The 6,875-nt window shown below is 40.9% G+C and overlaps 1 pseudogene; it reads left to right on the top strand.

The window, feature by feature from the left end:
• LOC109377583 (ATP synthase subunit O, mitochondrial-like) overlaps positions 1 to 817 on the top strand; it is a 17,316-nt pseudogene extending 16,499 nt beyond the window's left edge.
• The last annotated feature ends 6,058 nt before the right edge of the window (positions 818 to 6,875 follow it).

The raw sequence follows: 6,875 nt of genomic DNA, 5'->3' as shown, positions 1-6,875 counted from the left end.
TTTCTGGAACCAGGCACCCAAGTGGACAGAAAACAGAACCGCAGGTGCTAAAGAGGAAGGGAGGAGAGAGGGAGAAAGACTATCTAAAGAGTGGGAGTGCCAAATACTGGCTTGGGTTCCATGGCATTTTGGGACTAAATTTTTACTGTCTGGAAGGGAGATTAAAATACAAGGACAGCTTCCAACTTGGGTTTGACCTACAGCTGCCCGAGAGAAGATGGCAGCCCCAGCAGTATCCGGGCTCTCCTGGCAGGTACGATGCTTCAGTACATCTGTAGTCAGGCCATTTACCAAGCTTGTGAGGCCACATTCAGATACATGGTATCGAAGGTTGTTATGCCACTGCTCTCTATTCTGCTGCATCTAAACAGAATAAACTGGAACAAGTAGAACAGGAATTGTTGAGAGTAGCACAAACCTTGAAGGAATCAAATGGCTGCTTCAATTGTGAATTCCTATGTAAAGCATTCCGTTAAAGTGAAAAGCCTAAATGACATGACCACAAAAGAGGTTTTCTTCCCTCACATCTAACCTGATCAGTTTGTCTGCTGAAAATGGTCACTTGAATAATACCCCTGGAGTAATTTCCGCCTTTTCTACCATGATGAGTGCACCATGGGGAAGTACCTTGCTTAGTTACCACAGCATCTCCTTTAGATGCAGCCACACTTTCTGAATTAAAAACAGTGCTGAAGAGCTTCCTAAGTAAAAAGCAGATACTGAAATTGGAAGTTAAGATCGATCCATCAATCATGGGTGGAATGATTGTCCATTTTGAGAAAAATATGTTGATATATCTGCAAAAAACAAGCTTTAGAAGTTGAGCAGGGTTATGTGGGAGGTTTTCTAAAAGTGTTGATTTTCTGTCAGGGAAAATTCTTAAACTTGGAGCCACAATAAAATGCTTCCTGAACAGAAAAAGAAAAAAAATACAAGGACAGTATAGAGAATCTCTCATAAAGGTAAGTTTATATGTTTGAACCCTGAGACAATGTCCTTTCTGTCTTTTTTTTTTTTTTGGTGTTAAAATGTTCTCCCATGAAATTAACTAGTTTTTAAAATCTTTACTTGGTAAAAATAAAAACTTGACAACACTATGTCAGTCCCCATTTAGTGGAAAATGTTACTATTCTGTGAAATACAAAAATCTAGGAACCAGTTCTTTTGGGGGGGTCAAGGAGGGAGGGTAGGAGTAGGCTGGGAGGAACCACTTCTGGAGAGAGATGAATGGGGTTAAACATGAAGCAGTCAACATGATTGCTGGATATTTTATAATGGAGTTCTTAGTTTTTAAAAATCACCTTTCTGTGCATTTGAGCCTGCTGCTGACTGCAGATTGTAACTGGGCTTACGAGAGGTGGTCACAGTAAAATCCGATACATGGCTGCCAGTTAGGTGCATTAGCTTGGTACATACAGGTCCACCGCACTTAAATGCCTTTGTTGCTCATAGTAGGAGCTGAGGCTACCGCTCTAGGTCTTGGTCCCTCAAAAACGGGGAGTCTTTGTTTGCTGAGCTTGTAAAGCAGCAGTCTCTTATTTAGCCCATATCTCTCATATCCTGGACTGCCCCCCGCAATATCTTTCAAAAATAGCATCTGAAGTTGTGAAATGTATCACTTTATGCTTTATGTAAGTGCTATACATGTAGCTGTCTCGCCCTGTAGGCACATCACTACTGCTCACTGAATTTGCAGTTCAGGAGGACCTTTCTCAATTAAAGTGAGACATGGTCTCACAGTCTGAATGAAATGACATGTGACTCTTTAGATAGAAGCATTTCATAGCAGGTTTGTTGTTCTCCTTGCCTTTTTTCCTAAAGNGATGCGAATGACTCTAGTACTTCCAAAAATGAACTAGTGCCACCTGTTGCAAACATGCGTCATGACTTTTCCGATGACCCAATAGTTGTCTTTCTCTTTCTGCTTTTGAGATTCTCTCTTTTTCTTTAACCTTTGCCATTCTAATTACAATATCTCTTGCTGTCAGCCTCTTTGGGTTCATCTTGTTTAGTACTCTCTGTACTTCCTGGGCTTGCATGTCTATTTCCTTGCCAGGGTAGGGAAGTATTCAGTCATTATTTCTTCAAATAGGTCCTTGATCTCTTGCTTCTCTCTTCTCATTCTGGTACTCCTACGATGCAAATGTAACACTTGATGGTGTCCAAAGATCCCTTAAACTATCTTTGTTTTTTAAAATCCTTTTTTCATTTTGTTGTTCTATTTGTTTTTTTTCTGTTACCTTGTCTTCTAAATCGCTGATTCAGTCCTCTGCTTCATCTATCTTGTCTGCTGTTGATTGCTTCTAGTGTATTTTTCATTTCAGTTATTGTATTCTTTATTTCTGACTTGTTCTTTCTTATGGCTTATGGCCTTCTTTATACTTACTATGTCTTTGTTGAAATTCTCACTGAGTTCCTTAAGCATTCTTATAACCAGTGTTTTGAACTCCATCTCTGGTAGGTTGGTTGTCTCTAATATTTCATTTAGTTGTATTTCTGGAGGTTTCTCCTGTTCTTTTATTTGAGATATATTTCCTTGTTTCCTCATTCTGGCTGCCTCTCTTTGTTTGCTTCTGTGTATTAGGTAGGTCTCCTGTCTCTCAGTCTTTGCTTGGCGGCCTTACATAGTAGGTGTCCTGTGTTGTCCAGTGGAGCAGTCTCCCTGATCTCCTGTGTGTGTGTTCCAGGAATGTCCATTGGGTGTGTATTCTGTCATAGTTGAGCCTTGATTGCTTTTGGTGTGACGGTGGATGGGATTCACTCCCAGGCTGAGTGACTGTGGATTGGCTATACCCACAGTGTATGAGCTGCTGTGTGGCAGGTGACTCCTCAGAAGGGCATCCACCTACACCAGCTCTTGTGCCTGTTGCAACTACCCTTTGGTTTGCCACTTGAGGGGCTAAAAAGATAGTGCTCTNACAGGATTACCCTGTCAGTGCATCCCTGGAGTACTGAGGTGTCTGGAGCTATAAGAAAAATGCTCATAGTTTGGGGACACAGAACACTTCGTCAAGGCATGTCATGGTAGAACCAACAGGAAGGAAAATAAGAAGACTTCCATTCTAGGACATTTGATATTTGGCTTAGGGTTCCAAAAGGAAGGGACTATTACACCAGTATAGGCCAACAGTGTAGGCCTGCCCAGGGCCTCAAGACAAAGCTCTAGGGAGTTTCTGCAGGAATCAAGGCAGGGATCTCCAGTTCTGAGGCCATTCTGGGGTATGGCAATTGCCATAGTGAAAGGTGGCCTCTGAGGCACGCTCTCTGGCTCTCTCTGTTCCTTTCTCATTTTAATTTTTTTCTGATTACAAAAGTAAAAAAGGATTTCTTAATAAAAATTTAAAACAGTGAAGATTATTTAGAAGATGGACTGCCTCTGGATAATTACTATTTACATTTTGGCATATATCAAGGACATTGCTTACATGTTTGTTCTTTCATTCATCTAGCAAATACTAGTTGAGAGCCTACTGTGTGCTAGAGGATGTGCATAGAACATTGCACAAGAGTCAGACAGTCCCAGCCTTATAGAGTTTACATTCTCATGAAGGAGAGAGACAGTAAAAAGGTAACTGGTAAATACACAGTAAAATTTCAAGGGGGTAGTAAACTGACATGAAGAAAAATAAAGCAAAGTAGTGTTAGAACAAGACAATAAGCCCAAAATGGCCATGTGTCACCAAACCGAGAATTACAGTTTGGGCTCTCCCAGAAATGGAATCTTAAACCAGTCAAATATGAATCCTATTATCAGCACTAGTGAGGTAATCTGCCTGACAGACCTCTGCCATCCCCTGAAGGAATGTGATCTTGCAACAACCAATCAGCCTTTTTGCATTATACAACTTCCTTGTTCTTGCTTCCTGTGACTGTTAAATCTCTTATTTTGTACAGCTTCTTGGAGCTCCTATCTACTAGATTGGATGCTGCCCATTCATGAATTGCTGAATAAAGCCAATAAGATCTTCAAAATTTACTAAGCTGAGTTTTAATTTTTTAACAGTAGGTAATGCAGTTGTGTGTCAAGCACTTGAAAATGAGCTGAGCTGTCCTATAGTGGTAAAACATTCTTGTCTTTGCCAGGACACTCAGCTGTTCAACAGAGACATTTATGGATTGCTCATGTATATTTTATTAAGGCCTCAAAGTTTTCAATTCTGTTGAGTGAAATTACTCCCAATATTGACTGTTCAAATAAGATTTTGAAGATTGTTCTTAAGGTTTCCACCTAGAATTTAACAAGAATATAATCCAACTTTTACTTTTGGGGGATGAATTTTGGCTTTACTCTTTTGTTGCTTCTGAGAGAATATAATGAGATGCTATACAGGAAGATAAAGTGTGTTATAATATAAAATGTATATTATGGAATATATCTATTAATATGATGGAATAAAACCAAACACTTTTCTTTAATAATTTGATGGTTACAATAATGGAGGAATTGGTGAAAACCAGATATAGACACATTTTAGTAGTCTGCTATGATGAATAACTACTTGAGCTAAAACGAACCCCAGATATAGACACTTTTTAAAAGAAGTATAGAGCTTCCACCTCTGGCCAATATGCAGTAATAGGGACTGAATTTACCTTACCCTGAAATAATCAAAACAACAGCAAAAAACAGACAGAATGCATGAAACACAGTTTTCAAAACACTGGGCACTGTCAAACAAGAGATAGTAATCTCCGGGAGGTGACAGATAAGGTGAGCACTGCAATGACTCCAGCTTAGTTCTCTGAGAGAGTTTCCCTGCTGCAGCACAGGAAGGGGAAAATTGATGTGGAGCTTGGTGCACTCCCTGCATTGTGGATAAGGAGCTGAGAGTCTAGGGAGACTTAAGTGCCTATAGTTTAGAGGACAGAGGACCAGAGAGGAGACAGGGGCCCAGAGACATCAGCAGAGGAGCCATCTTGTGTATTTTAGAGTACTGCTCAGCACAGGGTGTGAGGAAACTATCTGAGACTGGGGAAGGAATTTCTGGAAGGTTTAGATAGAATAGTTCCAGTTTCCTCTAACAAGACCATAATTCCCAGGACATTGGGTAGAACACTCAGGAACATCATGCTTCAGTAAAGGGCACTAGACTGAGCTCTGCCCTGGACACACCTAACAAAACCCAGAAGAATCAGACTTTTTCCAAGTATCTTAAGTGCATCCTAGAATAAGATTCAATAATACTTATAGGAATGTAATAATATTTAGCACCAAAAAAGTAAAATTCACAGTGTTTGGCGTCAAATCAAAGATTACCAGATATATTAGTTTGCTCAGACTGCCGTAACAAGGTATCACAGACTGAGTGGCTGAAATAATAGATAGTAATTGTTTTACAATTTTGGAGGCTAGAAATCTGAGGTGAAGATGTTGGTAGCATTGGTTTCTTCTGGAGCCGCTCACCTTGGCTTGTAGATGGCCATCTTCTTCCTGTGTCTTTAAATGGTCTTCCCTCTGTACATGTCTTTCTCCAAAGTCTTATTGGATTATGGCCCATCCTAATGACCATTAACTTATTTACCTCTTTAAAGACCCTGTCTCCAAATATAGCCACATTCTGAAGTACTGGGGGTTAGGGCTTCAACATTAATGAATTTGGGGCAAGAGGACACACAATTCAGTCTGTAGAACCAGGCATGCAGAGAGACAGAAAGATATGACCTGTCATTGTGGAGAATAATCACTCAATGGAAACCAACCCAGAATTGACACAAATGTCAGAGTTAGCAAGGAAGGACATTAAAAGAGTTATTACAATGCATTCCATATGTTCAGAAAGTTAAATAGAGTCATGGAAGAGAATAAAATTACCCAAATCAAATTTCTTTTTTTAAAGATTTTTTTTATTGGGGAATTGGGGGAGGGGAACAGTGTTGGGGAATTGAGGAAGAGGAACAGCCAAGTTGTTGTCCTTCAATCTTAGTTGTGGAGGGTTCCGCAAGCTCAGCTCAAGTCCAGTTGTGCTGCTCAGCTCAAGGTGCTGTGTTCAATTAGTTGTGGATGGGCTTAGCCACTATCCCATATGGGAGTTGCACCAGCAGCCTTGTTGTTAAGAGTGCATATTTTATCCACTGAGCTATCTGGGCGGCAGCTCAGCTCAAGGTACCGAGTTGCGGGTGGGCGTAGCCACCATCCCATGCGGGAGTCAAACAGGCAGCCTTGTTGTTAAGACTGCGCGTGTTCTATCCCCTGAGCTACCTGGGTGGCAGCTCAGCTCAAAGTGCCGAGTTGAGTCTTTAGTTGCGGGCGGGCGTAGCCCACCATCTTGAAAAGGCATCCTTGTTGTTAGGAGCATGTTCTCTCACCAGCTGAGCCTTCCTGCCCTGTTGGCAGGTCAAAGGCAGCTCAGCTTGGGCGCAGCTTACTGGCCCATGGGGGAATTGAACCGGCAACCCTATTGCTCAGAGCTCGCACTCTTGAGCAAGCTCTTAACCAGCTGAGCCACTTGGCTGGCCCAAATCAAATTTCTATAGATGAAAAATCAGTATATGATGTGAAAGACACACTGAAGAGCATTAATGGCAGATTAGACACTGTAGAAGAAAAGTTCAACTTTCCAATATGCAACACAGAGAGAAAAAATAATCTTTTAAAAGCAGCACTGAGCTGTGGAACAACTTCAGACAGCCTAATATATGTGTAATTCAAGTCCCTAAAGAAGCAGGGGAGAGAGAGAAGGGGAGGGGGCAGGGAGAGGGAGAGGAGAGAGAAGTTTCTTATTCTTTATTCTAGTTGGTAAGCGTTGCCTAGTTTTCTTAGTTCTTTTAGAGATTCATAATGTCTCTTATAAACAATTCTAGAGTTACACAAAAGAATGCTTCTGAATGAACTAAATGAAAAGGGAGCTATAATAATTTCCTAAATGAGACAGCCT

Source organism: Hipposideros armiger, unplaced genomic scaffold (genome assembly GCF_001890085.2).
Source record: "Hipposideros armiger isolate ML-2016 unplaced genomic scaffold, ASM189008v1 scaffold_1463, whole genome shotgun sequence".
Classification (NCBI taxonomy): Eukaryota; Metazoa; Chordata; class Mammalia; order Chiroptera; family Hipposideridae; genus Hipposideros; species Hipposideros armiger.
Note: the sequence above shows the minus strand (reverse complement) of the source record. Positions and strands in the feature narration are given on the sequence as shown.